This window comes from Felis catus, chromosome C2 (assembly GCF_018350175.1).
Source record: "Felis catus isolate Fca126 chromosome C2, F.catus_Fca126_mat1.0, whole genome shotgun sequence".
Lineage (NCBI taxonomy): Eukaryota > Metazoa > Chordata > Mammalia > Carnivora > Felidae > Felis > Felis catus.
Window position 1 is genome coordinate 46,249,808 of NC_058376.1, and position 11,734 is coordinate 46,261,541.

Consider the following 11,734-nt stretch of genomic DNA (forward strand, 5'->3'; position numbering starts at 1 on the left):
AGACACTTACTGAGGGTGGTTAACCTGGACACAGACTATTTGCTGTGCTTTCCCCCAAAACCTAGACTCCTGTGCTTTGGTGTGACTTCCCTCCTGGGTCAAACCTGCATCAGTCCCAGCATGGCAAGACCCTCCCCCAGAGAACCAGAGTGGGTCTACACCATGCCAGGCACATAAAGTTTGGGGGTTTAATACAGTGAGCCTGCCTACAATAGAGCCCAAGGTGCACTGTGCTGCTAGGCAGGCAGAAGACCCTAACACAGTGTGAAAGCAGTGATCTGGAACACAGGAGGGGAGATTATTTGCTCTTCTGGGAGGGCTCACTGGACAGCAGCAAGCATGAACTTCCCTCTCTGGGGACGAGGGAGTTGGCTGACACCATTTCTCTTCCCCACCCCTCAGTATAAACTAATTCAGTAAACAGCACAGTGCTAACATTGGTAGCCTAAACCACTTACACAAAGGCTCAACCCCTGTGCTCTGCCAGTATTGCTTTTCTCAGGCAAGTGTCCCTGGCACACAGAGCAGTGGTGCCATCCCCCAGAGGACCAGCACAAATGCCCAAACACACCATGTCTACTGACCATAGAGTTCTGCAAAACTTCAGCTCCAGTAGAAATAGAATCAGGTCTATTTTAAAGAGGAAACCAGAGCGCACCTAGCTAAAACTCACCACACTCTGGCCAAAATCTGGACACTCCCCACTATAGGCAAGGAAAAATTCTGCATAAGAGTGACCTGAGGGAAAGAGCAGCCAAAACACAGCCGCAGAATACACAAAGCATACACCAGAAACACTATAGTATATGACTTCTTCTTCATAAAGCCATTGCTCTCAGGAGCAGGAAATATATAACAGTCTTTCCTAATACACAGACAAAGACCTAGACAAAATGCCAAGATAGAATTCATCCCAAAAGAAAGAACAAGAAAAGGTCATGGCCAGGGATCTAATGGAAAAAGATATAAGTAATATGCCTGATCCAGAATTTAAAGCCACAATCATAAGGATACTGTACTTGAGAAAAGCATAGAAGACAGCTGGGAGCCTCTTACCACAAAGACAGAAGAGCTAAAAACTAACCAGGCCAAAGTGAAAAATGGAATAATGAAATCTTGAAACCTACCGGAAGTTATGGCCACAGCATGGAAGAAGCAGAAGAATAAATAAGTGATATAGAAGATAAAATCATGAAAAATAATGAAACTGCACAAAAGAGGGAAAGGAAAATCCTGGATCACAAAAATAGATTTAGGGAATTCAGTAATAACATTCATATCATAGGAATCCTATGGGGCAGAAGGTTTATTTGAGCAAATTATACCAAAACAACCCTAATCTGGGGGAGAAAACAGATACCCAAACCCAGGAGGACAGAGAACTCCATTCAAAATCAGCTAAAGCAGGCCAACATCAAGAAATATCAAATTTGCAAATATTAAATTTGCAAAATAAAGACATAAAGAAAAAATCCAAAAAGCAGCAAGACAAAAGAAGTCCCAAACTTATAAAGTAAGACAAATAAGGTTGGCAGCAGATCTCCACAGAAATTTGGCAGGCCAGAAGGGAGTGGTATAATATATTCAACATGTTGAATGGGAAAAATATGCAGCCAAGAATACTCTATCCAGCAAGGCTATCACTCAAAATAGAACCAGAGATAAAGAATTTCCCAAACAAAAACTAAAGGGTTTCATGACCACTAAACCAACCCTGCAATAAATATTAGATACTCTTTGAGTGGTACAGAAAGATCAAAAGTGACAAAGACTAGGGGGGTGCCTGGGTGGCTCAGTTGGTTAAGCAGCCGACTTCAGCTCAGATCATGATCTTGCTGTCTGTGAGTTCAAGCCCTATGTTGGGCTCTGGGCTGAAAGCTCAGAGCCTGGAGACTGCTTCCAATTCTGTGTCTCCCTCTCTCTCTGCCCCTTTCCTGCTTGCTCTCTGGCTCTCTCTCTCTCTCTCTCTCTCTCTCAAAAATAATAAACATTAAGAAAAAAAATTTTAAAGTGACAAAGACTAGAAAAGAAATAAGAAAATCTTCCAAAACCATGACAAACAAGTAATAAAATGGCACTGAATTCATATCTATCAATAATCACTCTGAAAGTAAACAGACTAAATTCTCCAATCAAAAGACATAGAATGTAAGAATGAATAAAAAAACAAGACTTATGTATATGCTGCCTACAAGAGACTCATTTTAGACAAAAAAAAAAAAGTGAGGGGATGGAGAAATATTTACCATACAAATACAAAAGAAAGCCAGAGTAGCATACTTATATCAGACAAACTAGATTTTAAACCAAAAACTGTAACAAGAGATGAAGAAGGGCACTACATCATAATAAAAGGATCTATCCAACAAGAAAATCTAACAATTGTAATTATTTATGTCCCCAACTTGAGAGCACCCAAATATATAAAACAATTAATAACAAACATAAAGGAGCTCATTGATAATAATACAATAATAGTAAGGGACTTTAATACCCCCACTTATAGCAATGGACAGATCATCTAGGCACAAATTCAACAAGGAAACAATGGTTTTGAATGATGCACTGGACCAGATGGACTTAACAGAATGGATCACATACTGGGTTATAAATCAGGACTCAACAAGTACAAAAAAATTGAGATCCTACCATGCATCTTTTCAGACCACAAAACTATAAAACTTGAAGTCAATCAGAAGTGAAAATTTGGAAAGAACACAAATTCATGGAGGCTAAAGAACATCCCACTAAAGAGTGAATGGGTCAACAAGGAAATTAAATAATAAATTTAAAAAGTACATGGAAACAAATGAAAATGAAAAGACTATGGTCCAAAATCTTTGGGATGCAGCAAAAGTGGCCCTAAGAGGGAAGTATACAGATATAACAATACAGGTCTACCTCAAAAAGCAAGAAAATCTCAAGTAAACAACCTAACTTTACACCTAACATAGCTAGAAAAAGAACAAATGGAAGCCTAAAGTCAGCCTTCTTCCCAGAAGAAAGGAAGTAATAAAGATTAGAGCAGAAATAAATGATATAGAAACAACAAAAAACCTCAGTAGAACAGATCAATGAAACCAGGAGTCAATTCTCTGAAAGAACTAATAAAATTGATAACCTCCTAGCCAGATTTATCAAAAAGAGAAAGGACCCAAATAAGTAAAATCGCTAATGAGAGAGGGGAAATCGCAACCAATACCACAGAAATACAAACAATTATAAGAGAATATCATGAAAAATTATATGCCAACAAATTGGGAAATCTGGAAGAAATGGATAAATTCTTGGAAACATATAAGCACCAAAACTAAAACAGGAAGAAACAGAAAACTTGAACAGACCAATAATCAGCAAAGGAACCAAATCAGTAATAAAAAATCTCCCAACAAACAAAAGTCCAGGGCCAGACAGCTTCATGGGGGCATTCTACCAAACATTTAAAGAAGAGTTAATACCTATTCTTATCAAACTATTCTGGAAAGTAGAAATGGAAGGAAAACTTCCAAACTCATTCTATGATGCCAGCATTATCCTGATTCCAAAGTGAGACAAAGACATCAGGCCAATATCCCTGATGAACATGGATGCAAAAATTCTCAGCAAAAATACTAGCAAACTGAGTCCAACAGATCATTAGAAGAATCACTCCCTACCAAGTGGGATTTATTCCTGGGTTAAAGGGGTGGTTCATTATCATGATCAATCAATATGATATACCACATTAATAAAAGAAAGGATAAGAATCATATGATCCTTTCAATAGCTGCAGAAAAAGCATTTGGCAAAGTACAGCATACAATCTTGATAAAAAAAAAAAAAAACCTCAACAAAGTAACAATAGAGGGAACACACATCAACATCACAAAGTCCATAAATGAAAAACCCAAGCTAATATCATCCTTAATGGAGAAAAAAGAGAGCTTTTCTTCTAAGGTCAGGAACACCCACTGTCACCACTGTTATTTAACATAGAAGTCCTAGCCTCAGCAATCAAAAACAGAGAAAAAGATAGTAAGAAAACAAAAGAAAAAGAAATAAAAGGCATCTAAATCAGCAAGGAATAAGTCAAACTTTCACTCTTTTCAGAAGACATGATCCTCTATGCAGAAAACCCAAAATATTCCACCAAAAATTGCTAGAACTGACACACAAATTCATTAAGGTCACAGGATACAAAATCAACATACAATAACACAAGATACAAAAATACAATAATACAAGAAATCAATAATCAAGGTCACAGGATGCAAAATCAACATACAGAAATCTGTTGAAATTCTATGCACCAATAATGAAGGAGCAGAAAGAGAAATCAATGAATCAATCCCATTTACAATTGCACCAAAAACCGTAAGATACCTAGGAATAAGCCTAACTAAAGAGGTAAAAGATCTGTACTTTGGTAAACTATGGAACACTTATGAAAGAAACTGAAGAAGACACAAAGAAATGGAAAAACATTCCATCCTCCTGGATAGGAAGAACAAATATTGTTAAAATGTTTATGGCACCCAAACTAATATACATATTTAATGTACTCCCTATCAAAATACCACTAGCATTTTTCACAGAGGTAGAACAAACAGTCCTAAAATTTGTATGGAACCACAAACAACCCTGAATAGCCAAGGCAATCTTGAAAAAGCAAAGCAAAGCTGGAGACATCACAATTCCAGACTTCAAATTTAATGTCATGCTGGCTCGCCTTTGAACCATCTTTCTCAAATTAATTTTATATACAAGATAATACTCATGATGTAATATGTAAATAAACCTCTTCTTACTAGTTACCTTTTTTTAAAATTTTTTTTTAACATTTATTTATTTTTGAGACAGAGAGAGACAGAGCATGAACAGGGGAGGAGCAGAGAGAGAGGGAGACACAGAATCCGAAACAGGCTCCTGGCTCTGAGCTGTCAGCACAGAGCCCGATAAGGGGCTCGAACTCATGGACTGCGAGACCATGACCTGAGCTGAAGTCGGACGCTTAACCGACCAAGCCACCCAGGCGCCCACTAGTTATCTTTTAAAACAGAGTTATTTGAGGTCCATAGCTGACAAGTGAGTTATATTTCCCTCTTTTTCATATGAAGAAGTCACTAAATGTACAACTAGTGGTTCTAACAGCCATAGTTTTTCAGAGTACAGAGCCAATAAGACATATCAGTCTATAAGTGAAATATGTATATGTGAAGACATTTCTTATAAAATGTTGGCTCGTGTGAATATGAAGGCTGAGAAGTCCCAAGATCTGCTATCTATAAGGCTTGAGACCCAGGAAAGATGATGCTCTAGTTCTAAAGCATGAGAATAGAAGAGTTGATGAAAGGTATAAATTCCATCAACTGTAGTTTGCATGAAGGTTGACAACTGTATTTGAGATTGGCTTCCAAAAGGAATCCAAACTTTGGCCTCAATAAAATCATATATGGTCGATTAGCTCAGAGAAGATCACACTAATTAAAGCAGTCAGCACATCAAAATTTATAGAGCAACTGAAGTTTGCATAAACCTGTTAGAAGTGTCACCTGTGGTAGAAACCTGTGGGTTTACAAGATTCCAAAAAATCCAGGTGAGTAATAGAAAAATGCTAGTGAATAACTTATATATTTAATTTTAATGATTATAATCTAGATAAGCAAAATAGCTGTGAGACTTAATTATTCACTTTAACAATGTTTTATTTCTCTCAACATATCTAAAATAACTTATAGGTATTGGTGAACTAAAATGTTAAATAATTTAAACTGCATTTATAAATCACTTCATAACAGGGGCACCTGGATGGCTCAGCAGGTTGAGTGTCTGACTCTTGATTTTGGCTCAGGTCATGATTCCAGGGCTGTGTGATCAAGTCCCACATTGGGCTCCATGCTGAGCATGGAGCCTACCTAGGATTCTCTCTTTCTCCCCATGCCCCTCACCTCTGCTCACGCACTCTCCCTTAAAAAAATCATTTCAGGGACACCTGGGTGGCTCAATCAGTTAAGTGTCTGACTCTTGGTCATGATCTCACCATTCGTGTGTTTCAGCCAGACATCAGGTGCCTTATTGACAGTGCAGAGCCCACTTGAGATTCTCTCCTTCCTTCTTTGTATGTCCCTCCCTCAGTCTCTCTCTCTTTCTCAAATAAATAAATAATCTTAAAAAAATAATTTCATAACAATTCCTACATAAGAAATCTTCTGGTTACTCTGATTAAAACCTCCCTTATCTTTAATTGATCACACTTTCTGATAAAACTTTTAAAGTAAGTCACTTGCATATTACCTCTATCCTTTATCCAACTTCTGACAAGAATTTCATTGACTATTTATATACATGTAGGAGGAAATAGGCAGTAAGTGCTCCTTCATGCTCTTTCTAGTATTTATAGCTTAATAAGTACCCACACATAAACTGAATTTGAGTATCTTCAGTTCGTTAGTGATTTGGGATTGCATGGAAGAAGTTCTTTCAAATAAATGTACATTTAAAAACTGCAATTATTGGCTTTGGTTACTTACATCACTTGTATTCCACTCCAGTCTTTGGCTCAGTTTTATTCTGCTAAATAACTGGTGGCAAAAAAAAAAAAATACTCTCAAGTAAAACCAGAAGGATTTCTAGAAAAAGTCAGTTCTAATCACTGTAATAACAAATGTAAAGGCACTTTTAAATATGAAAAGAACTTTCAGGCAGTGCTAGTGTGTTTATGAACAGCACAAACTTTGTGAAGTAAAATTTAAAATGAAAATCTCTTGCATACACATATTCCATAGAAAATTAAACAAGGAAATTTGAATAAAACAAGTTTCCCCAAATTGACAACTTTATTATTATTTTTTAAGTTTATTTATTTATTTTGAGAGAGTGAGGTAGAGAGAGAATCTCAAGCAGGCTCTGCACTGTCAGCATAGAGTCCAAGGTTGGGCTTGATCTCATGAACCATGAGATCATGACCTGAGCTGAAATCAAGAGTCAGATGTTTAACTGACAGCCATGCAGGAGCTTGAAAGTTGACAACTTTAAGTAAAACAAAGGTTAAGATAAATATGTATTCCCTAATTCTGAGCTTTTCCCTTTTGTTGTCCATAAACTTTCTCTGATATATTCTGAATCCTTCTTTGTCTTTCCCACACTTATTCATCAACATGTCTATTATTCTCTGTGTATTACTCTTTGTACATCTTGTGATCTCCACCCACCCAAATTTCTCCTTCTACTGTCTTCTTCCTCTTTGTGATGACATCCTCTCTGCTTCTCTCTTCTGAACACTTTTATTAAATGATATATAGGAAAAATATTTTGTATTTGTCTACCACAGCAGACATACAATAACTGTCCTCCACATTCCTGGAGGACTCAACTTTGTTCGCGGGTTCATTGTTGTGTAACTTGTTTCCCATTCACTTCTCATTATTCTCTGGCCTCCACTGCATCACATAACAGAAATGGCTCTCACTAAAGCCACTGAAAATCTCTTAGTTTCCATGCTCCATCACATCTGTTCACTCCTTGTCCTACTAGAGCATTTATTTTAGTGACTGGCGCCATAACTTTCTTTGTCCTTCTTGAATAGCTTCCTTTCCTTATGCTCATGACACTCATCTGCCCTGTTTCCCTTCTCTTCTTGATCATTCTGCTCAGTATCGTTTCCCAGTCTCTGCCCGTCTTTCATTGCTGTCAGTCAGAACTATTAGCTTCAACAAGAAATGGTGTTTTTGAATGGATTTTCTCTAACATAGAAATGTGAGGGAGATTGAAGGAACCAGCTTGAAAAAAATAGATAGCAAAGAAGGAAGGAAGGCAATCTGTGAACAGCCAAAATCATGTCCCAACACTGTTTCCACGAGGGTTGTTGTCACACTGGCTGTATGGGAATGCCACTGTTCACACTGACAGGGTGGGTCATTGGTGTGGGTGCAGGATGTATTTGCTGGAATCTTCATTTTATTTTTTTTTTTTGTTAAATTTTTTTAATGTTTATTTACTCTTGAGAGAGAGACAGAGCACGAGACGGGGAGGGGCAGAGAGAAAGGGAGACATAGAATCTGAAGCAGGCTGCAGGCTCTGAGCTGCCAGCACAGAGGTGGACACAGGGTTCGAAGTCACGAACCACGAGATCATGACCTGGGATGAAGTCAGATACTTAACCAACTGAGCCACACAGGCACCTCTGGAAACTTCATTTTATAGCTTGGCTGCCTTAGCAACCCAAATTCTCTTTTGTCCTTGTCCCTTTTACTCCCGCACTCCAAATTCTAAAACAGTGTGGGGAAGTTAGATTTGCCAAACTTACATCAGGTGCCCTCACTCTAGTTGTTAGTGGCACAACTTTTGGCTCCTAGAGTGGGTGGTAGACTTTGCCTGTCACCAACATTATGTGGGAGAAAAGAGGATTGGACTGGCTTCTGAAAATGGCATACATCTTCAGTGCCACTTTACTATACTTTTGTCAGATAAGTCCCTTGCCCTTCTCTTGACATTGGGTGTATTCTCTAATGATAGATCATACGTAAGTGTGCCTCCCCCTACTCCAATGATTTCCAAGTCATTATTTCCATTAAGCTCTTGTAACTCATACTACAAAGTATATATCACCTAGATGTCCACAAACTGGCCACTGCCTTCTAGTTCTTAATCAGTTTTGAGGAAAATCTACCCAATTACCCAGGTACTTCTTTATTCCTCACTGAAGACCCCTTCAGCTCCAATATATCACAGAGGTAGTAAGTGCCTCTACATTCCGAATTCTTCAGCATCCATGTCTTAATCTTCTTGTTAATTTCAATGTCAATTTGCTAGTGGACTAGCCAAGTCACATGTATGTAGATCACCGTGGAGCAAGTTTAAAATACAGATTATTAGCTTTAGTTCTTGACACACTAAATTAATTTCTACAGTAAAGTTTCCAATCTATATTTTACACAAAAGTTTCCCCAGACAATTCTGATGTGTACTCTGATTTGAGAACAGCTAGACAGTAGTAACTTCTTCTTGCCTGGTATTACTGAGCCCAGTTTCTCCTCCCTTCAGCCTATTTTTTATACTACCATATATTCACTTTAAAAGAGAGCCTTAGAGAGCTATTCCTTCCTCTTGTTTTCAGTGCATATTTATCCCTTGATAAATAACATTCAAGATCTTTCATAAGCTATTTAATTAACTTTACTAACCTGGCCCTTCAAGCTTCTTTCCCTTTCAAGACATTCAAGACACAGAATTTCTGTTTCATACTGAATCCTGTACCATAAATTTAGCACATATGTATAATGTCTTCCATTTTCCAAAATCTGCTTATTGCTGCATTTTAATATTTAAATAATTGTACTATTTTCCTTAGCTCCAAAATAGATTCCACTAAATATGTAATAAAATTAAGAGGCGATTCTGATGTGCACAACTGTATCTCAAATCTCCTCCCCATATTTTCACATATAAATTCTTATTGACATTTAAAAAACTTACTCCATTTCATTTCAGGCAACACCCACTGAGGACATGGGAAAGGAAAATGCAACATTGCTGACAGAGTTAATTCTCACAGGACTCACATATGAACCACAGTGGCAAATCCCCCTATTCCTGGTGTTCTTGGTTATCTACCTTCTCACCATTATGGGGAACCTTGGTCTGATTGCCCTCATATGGAATGAACCTCAGCTTCACATCCCCATGTACTTTTTCCTTGGAAGTTTGGCATTTGTGGAGCTTAGATATTATCTACAGTGACCCCCAAGATGCTGGTCAACTTCTTTGCCAAGAGCAAAATGATATCTCTTCCTGAATGCATGATACAGTTTTTTTCCTTGGCAATCAGTATAACCACGGAATGTTTTCTGCTGGCAACAATGGCTTATGATCGCTATGTGGCCATATGCAAACCATTACTTTATCCAGTGATTATGTCCAATATACTATGAATCCGGCTGTTAGTTTTGTCATTTTCAGGTGGCCTTCTTCATGCCACAATTCATAATGCTTTGTTATTCAGATTAACCTTCTGTGATTCCATCATAGTACATCACTTTTACTGTGACATTATGCCATTGTTTAAGATTTCTTGTACTGACCCTTCTATTAATTTTCTGATGGTATTCATTTTTGCTGGGCCAATACAGATGTTCACCATTCTGATAGTTCTTGTCTCCTATACACTAGTACTCTTTACAATCTTAAAAAAGAAGTCACTACAAGGCATAAGAAAAGCCTTCTCCACCTGTGGATCCATCTCTTATCTGTCTCTTTGTACCATGGCTCTCTTATCTTAATGTATGTGCACCCTGTATGTGCACAATCAGATGATCAGGGTATGATGGACTCTGTATTTTATACTATCATATTTCCTTTCTTAAATCCAATTATCTATAGCTTGAGAAATAAGAAAGTCATAGATTCACTGAGAAAAATGTTAAAGAGAAATACTTAGAAGTCATAATAATATCTACTCTCCTTTCATTAAAATGACACAAAATTACAGATTAGATGTTATTAAGTGTTGATTAGCTATCAAAGTCTTTTGTAAGTATAATTGCATTAGCATTTTAATGACTAAGGTAGGCATACAATTTGCTTTCTTAAATATGTATGTCTATTATTCAAAAATAGAATTCTAACCAAGTGTTCATGTCATACTAAACTAAAGAGGAAAACAAATTATTTTACACGTTTTTATATTTTCAATGTGGCTTCATAAATTCATTAAGCCCTGTAACAGTTTAACACCTCTGAAAGGAATTTGAATATCATGTCTTTGACAGCCATTACAGTCATGCAGCCTGAAGACTCACATCACATTTACTCCACAGTAGAGTCACAGTTGCATATGAGTGAACAAAGCCCAAAACGTATGAGTCATCCAATTTCAGGACACCCATGCCCTTCCTCCCTCACCAGTGATTCTGTACACAGTCCACTGATACCACTGAGGTTCTCACGCTAAAACTACTGATATCTGTCATTTGTTACAGTCTTGTTTCTTTTCTTACATCCTGTTGATATTCTCTTACTTCCAAAACATTGCTGTCAGAGTATTCTTTATACACAGAAGTCTGATTAAATAATATCCTTCTTCAATAACTTCTAATGGATTGCCACTGCTACCAGATTATGTGTATATATGGCGGGCATGACTAGAACTTTCTATACACAGATGGACAAAGGGGAAGATGGCAGCGTAAGAGGAGTTGGGCCACCTTGTTCTGCTGATCACTTAGATTCCACCCACGTCTGCCTAAATAACCCAGAAAACTGCCAGAAGACTAGTAGAACAGACTCTCCAGAGCCAAGCATAGACAAGAAGCCCATGGAAGAGGGTAGGAAGGGTGGAGAGGAGGTGCACACTACATGGACTGGTGGGAGGGAACCAGGGTGGTGGAGGGGCAGCCTGCTTGGCAAGGCAGAGCCCCCGAATCTGGCTTGCAAAAGCAGAGGGGCCAGACTGTGTGAGTTCTGACAGCCAGCAGGACTTAATATCTGGAATATTAAAAGTCAACAGCTCTGCTCTCAGAGAGAGGGGAGGGTGAGAGGACACCGGGAGGGAGAGTTGCTGAGCCCCAGAAGACAGAGCCCAGCTCAGCAGGGAAACAAAGGGCCTGGAAAGTACTATTCTCCCCCAGCCAAAATTCAAAAGGGAACCAGTTCTCCATCACCAAACTTGCTTGCACTGCAAAAGGCCCAGTGTTGTGCTTCTGTGGATCCATCCCTCTGATGGGCCTGCCTCCCTCCTGGTGCTGCAGGGCCCCTCCCC

General features: G+C 38.2%; 1 pseudogene; it reads left to right on the top strand.

Annotated features, from left to right (window-relative positions):
* Positions 1-9,468: 9,468 nt before the first annotated feature.
* On the top strand, positions 9,469-10,414 carry LOC101089886 (annotated as a pseudogene).
* Positions 10,415-11,734: the final 1,320 nt, after the last annotated feature.